This window comes from Peromyscus leucopus, chromosome 14 (genome assembly GCF_004664715.2).
Source record: "Peromyscus leucopus breed LL Stock chromosome 14, UCI_PerLeu_2.1, whole genome shotgun sequence".
In the NCBI taxonomy this organism is placed as follows: domain Eukaryota; kingdom Metazoa; phylum Chordata; class Mammalia; order Rodentia; family Cricetidae; genus Peromyscus; species Peromyscus leucopus.
This window is the reverse complement of record NC_051075.1, coordinates 64,134,758-64,148,285: the sequence shown is the minus strand read 5'-3', so window position 1 is coordinate 64,148,285 and position 13,528 is coordinate 64,134,758.

The window sequence follows — 13,528 nt, the reverse complement described above, 5'->3', positions numbered from 1 at the left end:
ATGGGCAGGTAGACATCACTGAAGTATTCTGGCTTATATTCATTTGGGTATATTCTTAGGAATGGTATAGTTGAATCATAGGACAATTCCATTTCTAGTTATATTTTTTGAAAACACCAGATTAGAGTTGTCTATATTTTCAATCAATAATAAAAATCCAAATAAAAAAAGGCAAATTCTCCTGGTCCTTAAAAAATATTTTTGTTTGCAACAAGATTTGCCAATTTCTGTGTTGATGTTTTCAGATTAATGGAACAGAAAAAAGGTTTAATGAAAAGACTACTGGTAATGTCCAGCATATTCAAGCCATACTCCAGCTTCTGGAGTAGGCACGGGAATTTGTAATGGATTAAGACTTATGGGCATTATTCTGATTAACAGAACACCATGCCACAAACCAGTGTGTTGCCAGTCATACTGGTCATGTGCTCATTTTGCTTAAGCTTCTGTCAACACTCAGTAAGCTTAGTTATCAATACAGTCATTCTAATGATGCTGGTTCTAGAATTTCAATGTGTCTACTGCCTTTGGAGTGAATGCTCATTCTCTGCTCCTTAATAAACAGCCAGTCAGAACTCTGCAGTTTGCAGAAGATGGGATGGAGTAGGAAATCACTACGGTAAGTGAAATGAGTCACAGGAAAAAAGGGTAGTAGGTATATGAATGAAATCCAAGCATGTAATACGCATGTGTGAGTAAGTCACAACGAAACCCACTATAATATGAAATTACCAAGAGCACTAATGAAAGAACAACAAAGCAAAAAATTTACTTTCAACTTTTGCTAGCCAACAGATGGGCCTTCTAATGAGCAGGATGTTTTACATATTGTCAGAAATATTTAGTTGGAGACTTCTATTAACTTGCTTAATAAAATAGTGTGGTGATTATATTTTTATAGGTTGAAAAAAATAAAAAACGAAGAAGCCATCAGTTAGAAGTCTCTCCTTACCAGGAATGGTGCAGTAAAAACAGTGCTTGGAGCTTTCTACTCCCAAACAAGCAGGTGTTCTGTGCCTGTCACTATCTATGGTTTATGTGCACATACACAAAGGTTAGCTAGTTCTCTTGTTTCAAGCTTCCATCTGAGTTAGGCGTGGCTGTCTGAAACATTTCTATCCAGAAAATAAACGCTGAACTACACTAATTAGTTTCTGGTGGCACTTTGCTTCTCTCTGATTATTAAAGGTAGTTTCTGGAGACTTCATCTTTTCCCCTCACCCTGCTATGAGAATGCACTTGAGGTCCAGAGTTGTAGCAATCATCTTCTGATTGTGTCAGTAATTAGAAAATTACAGTGATGAAAACATTGATAATAGCTAGCTACTGAATCAGTGCCAATAAAAACAAGATCCAGACTTCTTGTGATGTAGGAAAAATAAACGCCAGCTTGTTTAGGCCTTTGAATTCAAGTTTTGTGTTACTTAAAGCTAACCAGTAGAGTCTAGAAATCTGGGCATCCTAGAACTGAACAGTAAAATCGAATAAATAAGAGTCACTTCCATTTTAAACACCGAAGAAAAAGAAATAGACAATAATTTTTCCACATTCACATCTGAAATAGTCATTAAGAATATTTAGAAACTTAGGCACATGGTTTGCGAGTTGATGACAACATTTTCCAAATACCGTTGAAAGTCAGAACTGTAATGTACATACTGTTCCTATTAGACTAGTATAGGGTAACATATGTTTAACCATCTATAGTGTTTAAATATATGGTCCATTTCAAGATGAAACACAACCACTGCTTCATATATTCCTTTGGAAAATAAATAGATAAGTTGAAACCTATCTAACAGATGTTCCCTTAAATGGATACACAGAGGTAAGGTAATGATAGCTAAGATATTCATAGGTTCAACACTGGATGCAATGCTAAGAATTTCATGAAAATAAACAAATTTAAATGTCACAGAACATGCTTAATATAACTTTGTGACTAAATAGTTACAATTAAAATTTATTAGAAGTTTCCTATGATATATACATTTATAAAGGCAGTCTAAATAAAATTGCCCAGTAACGGGGGAGATGGAGCCCCAGCTGAATATCTCATGCCATCAAATGAAGCATCTCATGCCCAGAATTAGTTATATCTAATCAAGTTATTTGCCAAACGGGTCCCATGGGAACCTCCAAATAACTCAGTCTCTTGTCAAGACTATGGATGGCTCTCTACAAACTGGGGTCAAGGCCCCATTGCTAAAGACAACAAGCTATACACCTCATTGGACATGACAAAATCAAGCTAGTGCCTACACAAAGCCTTCATCCCTACATTCTGGTGTCTTCATTGTAGAAAGGTACTCTCTATGCTACCAAAAAAGAAAGGTAAACACCAACCCAGTCACAAAACTTTTGCTCCACAATGGTGACTAGACTGCAGGATACATTAGTGCAATAGTTGTATAAAGCTAGGAGAAATAACCAACCCAAATCTGATTTGACTTAAGGCCCACTCCATGGGGTGACCAACACTGCTTGTATGGCAAGAATCTAAGACAACTAGATAGATCAGAGGTCCAGAGGAAAACCATATAGTACTGTTATATAATAACATAGAAGCATAGCAATAAAATGATTTCTTTTTTTCCAATTAATTTTCCTTTATTTTTATAGGCCATTATCTTCTTGTGATATTATTCCAGAATTAATTTTTTTATGATATTATTCCAGAATTAATTTTTTAGTGAACAATGTACTATTTTTAAATAATTATTTTATTTTATAATTAATTTAATTTTACATTCAGCCACGAGTTCCCACTGTCCTCCCTCCTCCCACCCCCCAGCCTTCCCCCTCAATTCACCCCCCATTTCCACCTCCTCCAAGGCAAGATCTCCCCTGGGGAGTCAGCCCAGCCTGGTAGATTCAGTTGAGGCAGGTTCAGTACCCTCCTCCCTACACCAAGGCTGAGTAAAATGTCTCAGCATAGGACCCAGGTTCCAGAAAGCCAGCTCATGCACTAAGGACAGGTCCTGGTCCCACTGCCTGGGGGCCTCCTAAATAGTTCAAGCTCATCAACTATCTCACTTATCCATAGAACCTGATCCAGTTCCATGGGGGCTTCTCAGCTATTGGTTCATAGTTCATGTGTTTCCACTAGTTTGGCTATTTGTCCCTGTGCTTTTTCCAATCATGGTCTTAATATTTCATGCTTATATAATCCATCCTTTCTCATGCTGATTGGACTCCTGGAGCTCCACCCATGGGGGCTTGGCCATGGATCTCTGCATCTGCTTCCAACAGTCACTGGATGAGAGTTCTATCATGACAGTTAGGGTGTTCAGCCATCCACTCACCAGAGCAGGTCAACTTGGGCTTTCTCTTGACCATTGCCAGTAGCCTATTGTGGAGGAATCTTTGTGGATTTCTGGGGACCTCTCTAGCATTCTGCTTCTTTCTATTCCATGGGGTCTTTATTTATCATGGTATCTCTTTCCTTGTCCTCTCACCCTGTTTCTGATCGTCCTGGGACAATATAATACTTGAAATTCTAGCCATAGCAGTAAGACAGCATAAGGAGATCAAGGGGATAAAAATTGGAAAGGAAGAAGTCAAGTTTTCACTATTTGCAGATGACATGATTGTATACATAAGTGACCCCAAAAATTTGACCAAGGAACTCATACAGCTTATAAACACCTTCAGCAATGTAGCAGGATACAAGTTTAACTCAAAATAAAAAATCAGTAGCCCTCTTATATACAAATGACAAACAGGCTGAGAAGGAAATCAGAGATACATCACCCTTTGCAATAGCCACAAATGATATAAAATAGCCTGGGTTAACTCTAACTAAGCAAGCAAAGGACCTGTATGACAAGAACTTTAAGTCCCAGAAAAAAAAATTGAAGAAGACCTCAGAAAATGGAAAAATTATTTCTAAGACATTCTACTATACTTACAGATCAGTGCCTTGCTCAGTAATCAGAGATGCTACCCCCTAGAGCAGGTGAGAATAAATACAGAGACACACAGTGAAATAATATGAAGAGAGGGAGAGATCTTGCAACACTCAGCCCTAAATGGGATGCCTCCATCAAATCCCTCCCCTCAGGGTTCAGGAACATGCATAAGAAAAGGCAGAAATAGTGTAAGAGTCAAAGGGGATGGAGACACCAAGAAATCAAGGCCTTATCAGCGGGCTGGTGCACATATGGACTCAGAGAAACTGCCAACAAGGAGTCTCACTGGAGAAACAAACTGCTTGTAAGGGTAGACCCCATACCCAGAATATATGGCCAACACAAAAATGATCTCAAAGGCATCTTTGGAGGATGTTTTTGTCTCAGTTTTAAGTCGGGGTTTTTGTTTGTTTCTTTGTTTTGTTACAGGTCCTTTGCATATATATTACAGCTTCCAGTTTAGGATTTTTATGGGATTCCTGTATGTGCAATCATATTTACTTCTCTTCTTTTTTCATATTTCTTTTTTATCTTATTTTATTTTATTAATATTTTCTTAGATGTCTGTTTTCTAACAAGAAATGCAAGGGGGTAAATCTGGATAGGTAGGAAGATAGGGAGGGACTGGGAAGTGTAAGGGGTAGAGAGAAATGTAATAAGAATATATTGTATAAATAAAATCTATTTTCAATAAAAGAAATAAAGAATTTCTCTTGAATCAGACAAATGTGATACCTGCAACAGGGTATAATTAAACACCAAAGCAATGGCACCCAAGGGGACTTAGAAGCAGAATTCCTATTACCGCAGACTTAAGGCAACTCCTCATGATGGGACCATACTGTTGTAAAACACACTTGTATGGCCTTTCAACTTTCGTTAAAAACAAAACTTCTAGGATTTATTTGAAGTTTCTTAATACTCTTAACTTTTTTGAAAATTAAGTAATGTTTAGAGTACTGATTTTCAGAAAACCTTACTATAAGACTGACTCGTCGCTGAACATTCCCCTCATTTTAAGTTGGAGACACTACATTATAATAAGTAGGAACAAATGTGTATCACACATACACATGTGTGTGCACAAAGACAGGAATGTGAAAATAAATACAAATAAATACCTTGATTTTTTTTTCTATCAGAATGATATCCTTGATGAGCTTGACAGTAGAAATAATTCTCAAGGGGTTTGGTTAGGTTTTGCCAAGTGTCCAAGCTTCCTGTTTTATAGAAACACATTTCAAATCAACTTCTTACTTGTTTTCTTTAATGACATATTAATAATACTGTATTTGATTATATTTGTTGTTTTAGGGAAGGTCTATTAAGAAATAGACTCTTAAATCCTAACTTTGTGAAATAATAGAAATTAATCCTGTATTATTATTGTGTGCAGGTGGCTAGAGACAAAGGAATTCTCTATGATGTTGTAAAAGAACTTCATCTGCTACAGGCTTATGATTTTCCATATATAGATTCTCTCAGTACTGCATGGTTAATAAGCAAGTGACAGTGTAAGAATGCAGATGGGAGATGAAACAGTGGCAATGTCTTAGATGAAGCTCCAATTGCACCTTACTATAAGGAGGAGAGTGTGAATGAACAAATCGTCACACCACAGGACTCGAGATTATGTTGACTATTATTTCCAATGCTTTTCTTTTTTATTATTTCATATACGATTGGCTGTTACCAATTAATTTAGATATTTCAGGAATAAAATTATATCTTTACTTCAATTTTTATTTATTCTTTGAGAATTTCATATGTAAAGGCACTGTACATTGATCATATCATCTCCAAGTCCCCAACTCTTGATAGACTTGAAAGTTGTATCATAGAAGGTCACTTATCTCATGTATCCCCTATGGCTATGGAACAAGATTCGATGATTGAAAGAGAAAAATATGATTTGAGGGCTGACTGAAATTTAATAGACTATGTAGCCCATTTAGATATGAAGATCTTTTGGACATCATCACACTGACATGTCTAATGAATAAAATGAAAGAAGAAAAATAATCCATGTTCTGGTCTCATCTTGACCAATGGATGCTTTGGAATCTGACCTTTTTCATCAGCATATTATGTTTTTTTTTCTTTCACCCATTTCTATGTATGTTACACATGATGCAGCAGAAGGTAAGAAACTAATAATTTGCTTCCAAAATATGTTAAAATTAAAACATAGTTAAACAATCTCAAATGCTGGCTAAAAATATAAACATCACATGCAAGATTAAATACATAAGCTTTTATTTATTGCCTTATTAATTTCTGTAGGATTTTGAGGTTGATATAGTATGATTTATCAGTTACAATTTCTTGCTGTTTATTTTTCTTATTTATCTTTGATCTGAATCATGACTTTATTCATTATTTTACTGTTAATAGAAAATTTTACATTTAATGCACTGAAGTCTGCAGTCTTTCATCCAAAGTTAGTTCTTCAAATAAGTATATATAGATTTATTATCCTACAATTATATTGTTAACATTCTTCTTCTCTAAACTAAAATTTCATAGATGTTCATATGACCTTTATAATACATTATTTATCAACTTCATCTTTAAAATTGTGTTTATTTAGGTCTGTATAAATCTAGTTCATGAAATATCCATTTTGTAAATCTATAAGGTAAATTTGGGGGAAAATGAGTTCAGGTCACTTACTAGATAAATGAGGTAAAATATAGTTTAAATAAAATATTATTACATGTGGTATTTATTTTCTCTATCTCCTAATTTTTTCTCCTCCTTTTTTAAAGCATATCCTCTTCTTTCTTAACAGCTTTTTATAACCTGATATTCAAAGTAAGTAGGTAGGTGGTTGATTCTGCATGTGAAAATACTTCTGTGCATTTACTGTATGCCATGTTCTTTCAATGTCTATCTTATTATTTTCATCAAAAAATGTGCCAATAGTTTTCATGAAACTAAGTCAGTCCTACTGGGATGCTGGCACTGTGCACAGGTTTTCTTCAAAGATTGTCAAACTTCTCTGCAATATTCCCAACTTTGACACACTTATCAGAGAACTTTTCTTATAAGATATTTTAGTTGGCATTTAGTATTTAAGTTCAATAATTTATTTTTTGATACTGCAGTGAAAAAATGCAATCCAACAAAGAAGAAATGTCCTACAACATCCTGAGGACCAGATTCCTTTATGTAGCTAGCTAGTATCTGCTTCTTCCAAAGATACGTTGTATCATTTGTGTTACTATGGAAAAAACTGCAGGCTAGAAACTGGTCATATACTGGTTATGTTGCTATTACTCCCACATCCCCCAACTCCATGTTTTCACACTAATCCAGCTACTTTTTAAAACTGAAGTTACTTTTTTACTATCATTGCTATTGCAGTTTGAAAAACAAAATAGCTTCATATACTCATAGGAACTGGCACTATTGGGAGGTGTGGCCTTGTTGTTGTATGTGTGGCCTTTTCAGAGGAAGCATGTCACTGGTGGCTAGATTTGAGGTCTCAGAAGCTTAAGCCAGGCCTACTGGCAATCTCTTCCTGCTGCCTGTAGATTCAGATATAGAAATCCAGGCTCCTTCTTCAGCACCATGTCTGCCTGCACACCATCATGCTTCCTACCATGATGACAATAAACTAAACTTCTGAAAGTGTAAGCCAGTACCAATTAAATGTTTTCCTTTAGAACAGTTGTGATTAGGGTGTCTCTTCACAACAAGAGAAACCTTAACTAAAACAGTAGTTGGTACCAGGAGTTGGGTACTGATGTGACAGTGCTTTTGTTTAGAGGAATATGGACTTTAGGACTTTGGATAAGAAAAACAGTTGAATGCTTTAAGTGGGGCTTAATGACCATCTTAGTAGGAATATGGAAGTTGTTCTGAGAATGATTTGAACTGTGAGGGCCTGCTCAAGAGGTTTCAGAGGAGAAGAATGTTAGCATGTGGTCTAGAAACTGTCCCTGTGATAATTTGATGAAGAATTTGGTTGTTTTGAGTAGGACAGGCCCAAAGCATGGAGGGAAATTGGCTCAAACCAGTTGCCATGACATGCACTTCAAGTACTTCCTTATGAGCCAACTTGGAGTCTGCCTGAGGGCCTAGCAACATGCCTAGCCAATGAAGGGTGACCATGTAATGTCACCAGATCAGGACACAACCTAGTGGCTGGGAGCAGGGTATATAAGGCTTTCCCCATTAGTTACTCAATAAACAAATCTGCTGTTTGGCTTTAACCTGACTTTGTATACCGAGGTCTATATCTTTGACTCTATACCTTCTCACCCATGCCCCCTGGGGGAGTCATTATGACCCAGACCAATATATGGTCTAGAAACTGTACCTGTGATATTTTGGTGAAGAATTTGGCTGTTTTCAACCCTTGTCAAAAAAATCTGCCTGAGGCTAAATTGAATAGTTTTGGATTAGTTACATTGGTAAAGGAAATTTCAAAACAGCATAGAGCAAGCTGAGCAAGAAAAAAATACAAGATGTACAGTTCAAGGAGAAAAGGAATACCAGATAATGGAATGAAGTTAAATCCTGTGTTCCATGAGATAAATGGATGTACAAAAAGACTGATGTTAAATGGAATAAAGGGAATAGTGACCTCAGTGCAAGACCCCAACCAAGTTAAATTTCCAATTTGTGAAAAGGAATTAAAGAAAAGCTGAGAGCTGGGTATAAAGGTACATGATTTTAATACCAGTATCCAGAGGCAGAGGCAGGCAGATCTCTGAGATCAAGGCCAGCCTGATCCATAGAGCAAGTTCCAGGACAGCCAAGCTCAGGCAATAAACCATTGAAAATAGGAAGCTAATGAAGATGTAATTGAATGAGGGAGCCATGTTCAAGCCTCAGAAAGCAGCAGAATTTGAGTTTTAATCAAATAGCTCTGGCTTTAGAGTTAAGGATAGGAGAAAAGGGTTATGGAATCTTCCCCCTTGACAGGAAAGCCACTGAGGCCAAGGTATGTGTCAGGGGTGTCACTAAATGGGGGCCTAGACAGGACATTATGAACTGTGAAGGTGAAGCCTGAATTGCCTTGGAGACCCCAAGATTTTGGAGATGTCAGAGCTCTGGAATATCTACCAAGGAAAACTGCTAAAAGAGAGTGGAACCATCCCAAAAGAAAAAAGTATGCTATAGTCATGCAAGTTGAAGGGAGTTGGAGATCTGAAGAGCATTTTGACAACAGACATGAGATGCAGTTTGGAGTTTACCCAGCTGTTTTTTGTTTGTTTGTTTTGTTTTTAATCTTTCTCTGGTCCAGTATTTATTTCCTCACTATCCTCCCTTTCCTCCATTTTGGAATGCTAACCTTTTATCCTGCGCCATTACATGTTGAAAGTATGTGATCTGCTTTTACATCTTTATTTTACAAGGGGATTAAAATTAAGAGATTACATAAGCCTCAGAAGAGACTTTGGGCTTTTAGACTGGTATAGCCTATGGGGACTTTTGGAGTTGAATTAAATGCTTTTTGCATTGTGAAATAATTATAGGCCTATAGGGTCAGGGAGTGGAATATGTTAGTTGGAATAAGGATGATCTCATGTGCTCAAAGGGACTGGCACTATTGAGAGAGATGGCCTTGTTGGAGGAAGTATGGCAGGAGAGGCAGGCTTTGAGGTCTCAGAAGCTCAAGCTAGGTCTAGAATGTATCTGGTCTCTGCAGACCCAGAAATATAATTCTTAGCTCCTTCTCCAGCACCATGTTTGCCTGCATGCTGCCATGCTTCTTGCCATGATGATAATGGACTAAACCTCTGAAATTGTAAGTGAGCCACCCCAATGAAATATTTTCCTTTATAAGAGTTTCCATGGTCAGTAATAGAAACGCTAACTGAAACAACTACCATTGTCATCTTCCTGACCTGTCTTGCTACCACCTGGTTTACCAAGCTTTACTCAAATAGTTCTCAAAACAAATGTGCATGGTATACATTAAGATTATATTAGAAATGATCACATGAGAATATGAAAATCCACAGGAAAAATTAAATATCTTATGAGTGGCAGATACACAATGACACACGACCTCTAATCGATACTCTGGTGCTTCTGCTTAGGGGAGCTGGAGTTGTGCTGTGGAAAGACTAGGCGGTTGCACTCTAACCACTTTGAAATTAATTAGTAGATAGAGAAGACCAGTAAGGAATAATATCATATATTTTTAAAAATTTTAAAAATGTTACTTTTAATTAGATGTATTTGTTCATGTCTGTGTGTTGGTTGGTATGTGCCTGTGAACTCAGGTGTCTGAGGAGGCCAGAAGAGGACATCAATGTCCCTGGATCTAGAGTTACAGGTAATGAACTCGCAAGGGTGCTAAGAATGAAACTCGGTACTTCTTCAAGAACAGCAATTGCTCTTAACTGCTAAGGCATCATTCTAGTTCATCACATCTTTTAAAACTAGGTGCATATGTATAATCTAGTCGATTCTCAGACAAGAATATCCTCATCTGTTGCCCAAGGTAATTTAATTTAACTTTTCCAGGCCCTTCTATGAAACAGTCATGATTATATTTATAAGAAGCAAAATGATATTAAAGACTATCCTATAATTATTTTAATGCATTCATAAGCTTAAAATACAAAGAAATAGAGACAGTGATTTTGTATCTATCCCATGGTCCAATTTGTTTATCATTGTCAGATGTTCATTTAGATTGCTGAAATGCTTCCCTTTAGACTTTTTTTTTTTTTTTGGTTTTTTGAGACAGGGTTTCTCTGTGTAGCTTTGCGCCTTTCCTGGGACTCACTTGGTAGCCCAGGCTGGCCTCGAACTCGCAGAGATCCGCCTGGCTCTGCCTCCCGAGTGCTGGGATTAAAGGCGTGCGCCACCACCGCCCGGCTCCCTTTAGACTTTTAAGTACAAAAATAACTGGATGTGAATATGTATATGCTAAGGTTAAAATAGAGTGTCTGATTGATATCCAACATTTATTAGAAAAACATAATTTTCTATCAAATCCAACATATATTAGAGAAAAATATATTGTAGATAAACTGATATAATGAGGGAGGAAGGAAGGAAGGAAGGAAGGAAGGAAGGAAGGAAGGAAGGAAGGAAGGAAAAAAGGAAGGAAGGAAGGAAGGAAGGAAGGAAGGAAGGAAGGAAGGAAGGAAGGACAAAGCAAGGAAGAAAATTAATTTAAAAAGGGACAAATAAGATTCTGGTAGGAGAAGGGAGAAGAACTAGTTACCAAAAACTGGTTAAACGATATGTTCCTTGAGAAATCACAAAACTGAAGGAGTATGGAATCTACTTTTAAAAAGGAACTACTTGTTTTAAATAAGATAAGTAATGAAAATTTGTTGGTCTGAGTTTATCAGATGTTACTGGACTGGACATTGTTAATATATATAATGGAGTTTTTATCTGAATCTGTCAAATGTTAATGAACTAGACATCATTAATGTAATTTTTGGCTGTATGTATTGTATACACTTATTGGATTATTAGATAGTTATAAGCTTTCTTTAATTTTAGACAAAAAGAGAGGAAATGTGGTGGTATTGTGTTCCACGAAATATTGTGTACCTTAATAAACTTATCTGGGGTCAGAGAACAGAAAAGCCACTAGTTAGGCAGTGATAGCACACGCCTTTAATCCTAGCATTCCAGAGGCAGAAATCCATCTGGGATCTCTGTGAGTTCAAGGCCACATTGGAAACAGCCAGGCATAGTGACTCATGCCTTTAATCCCAGGAAGCAAGCCTTTAATCCTAGGGAGTGATCTTAGAAAGCAGAAAGGTATATAAGGCATGTGGACCAGAAACTAGAAGCATTTGGCTGGTTATGCATTTGGCTGGTAAAGCATTTGGCTGGTTAAGCATTTGGCTGGTTAAGCTTTTGGCTGGTTAAGCTTCAGGCTTTCGAGCAGCAGTTCAGCTGAGAGCCATTGGGATGAGGACACAGAAGCTTCCAGTCTGAGGAAACAAGACCAGCTGAGAAGTTGACCAGGTGAGGTTAGCTGTGGCTAATACCTGGCTCCAGGTTTGATTTTATCAATAAGAACTTTTAAGATTCATGCTACAAAGGAACAATTGTTTTCCTCTTTTCTTTAAGAGTTCTTGAGATCTTTTTGTTATATTAGCACTTTCAAATATACAGGATATATATAAACACTCTTCTTAATCTCTTATATTCCTGTCTTGATTCAGGCTTGTCAAAGAATGCCCTGGTTGCTTAGCATTCACAAAACAAAACAAAGGAAAACCCATTAAGGTGGGAAAGAAATTTGTATGGAGGAGAGAGGGTGCACAGGGATGTGAGGAAGACAGGAGGGAATGAGGTATGAGAATAATTAGAATGCTTTCTCTACATTTTTGGAATTGTCAAAGAACTGACTTAGATTTTTTTTTGTGTGTGTGTGTGTGTTTCTTTTCTTTTTTAAAATTTATTTATTTATTTTACATCCTGACCTCAGTTTCTTCTCCCTCCTCTTTTCCCAGTCTGTCCTCACCCATATCCAGTACTCCTCCATTTCTCTTCAGAAAAGGGCAGGCCTCCCATGGATATCAGCAAAACATGGCATATCAATTTGCAGTAAGAATAAGCACTTCTCCTTGTATTAAGCCTGGGCAAGGCAACCCAATATGAGAAATAGTGTCCTAGAAGTCAGCAAAAGTGTCAAAGACAGTCCTGTTTCAACTGTTAGTTCCACAAAAGACCAAGCTACTCAACTGTCACATACATGCAGAGGGCCTAGGTCAGTCCCATGCAAGCTCCCTGGCTGTCGGTTTAGTCTCTGTGAGCTCCTGTTGCCCAGGTTAGTTGATTCTGTGGGGTTATACTGGGTAATAACCTTGACCCCTCTGGCCCTTCAACCCTTCCTCCCCCACTTCAGCAGGATTCCCTGAGCTTAGCCTAATGTTTGGCTGTGGGTACAAAGGCATTTCATCTTTACTTCATGCATTTTAGTTGCAAAGCATTCCCTGCCTTAGCGTTTAGTAGTTTCAAATGTCTTTTTATTAGCTGTAGTGGGAATTGTTTAACAGTAACATCATACCAACTACCCCCACTGTTTCAGTCTTAGGGGAAAAAAGAGAGCTGAATTCTTGGAACCGTATTTTCTTCTCTCTGTCTCTGTCTCTGTCTCTGTCTCTGTTTCTCTCTCACACACACACATACACACACACACACACACATACACACACACACACACACAAATGAGACAGTATAGAAAAGGGTAATAAAAGATAGAGAAACATATCTCAGAAAAGCAGGGAGCAAGCAGGAAATTTCATCCCTCACGTTTGTTACAGATGTACAAAGGAGGCACTTAATTTGTGGCCTCAGTGTTTTGATCTGATTGTTCCCTGTGTTTGCATCTCCAGCAAGTCAGGCTCTCTCATTGCCCACTCACTAACCTCAGAGTAACCGCACTGTCACAGGACCCTGCACAGTCAGCAGAATACAAAACACATGCAATGCATTCTGTCTTGAAGGCTAGCAGCAAATGCAACGCTCTTAAGGAAAATGACGATACCATACGCCGGGAATCATTTTCTTACTAACATGCCGTATGCGTCAGCGTAAAGCACATCCATTCATACCTTGGAAGGATTTCTCATCACTTGTGACTTCACTGTACCAATATTCATTGTAAAGCTTAGTCTTTGCTG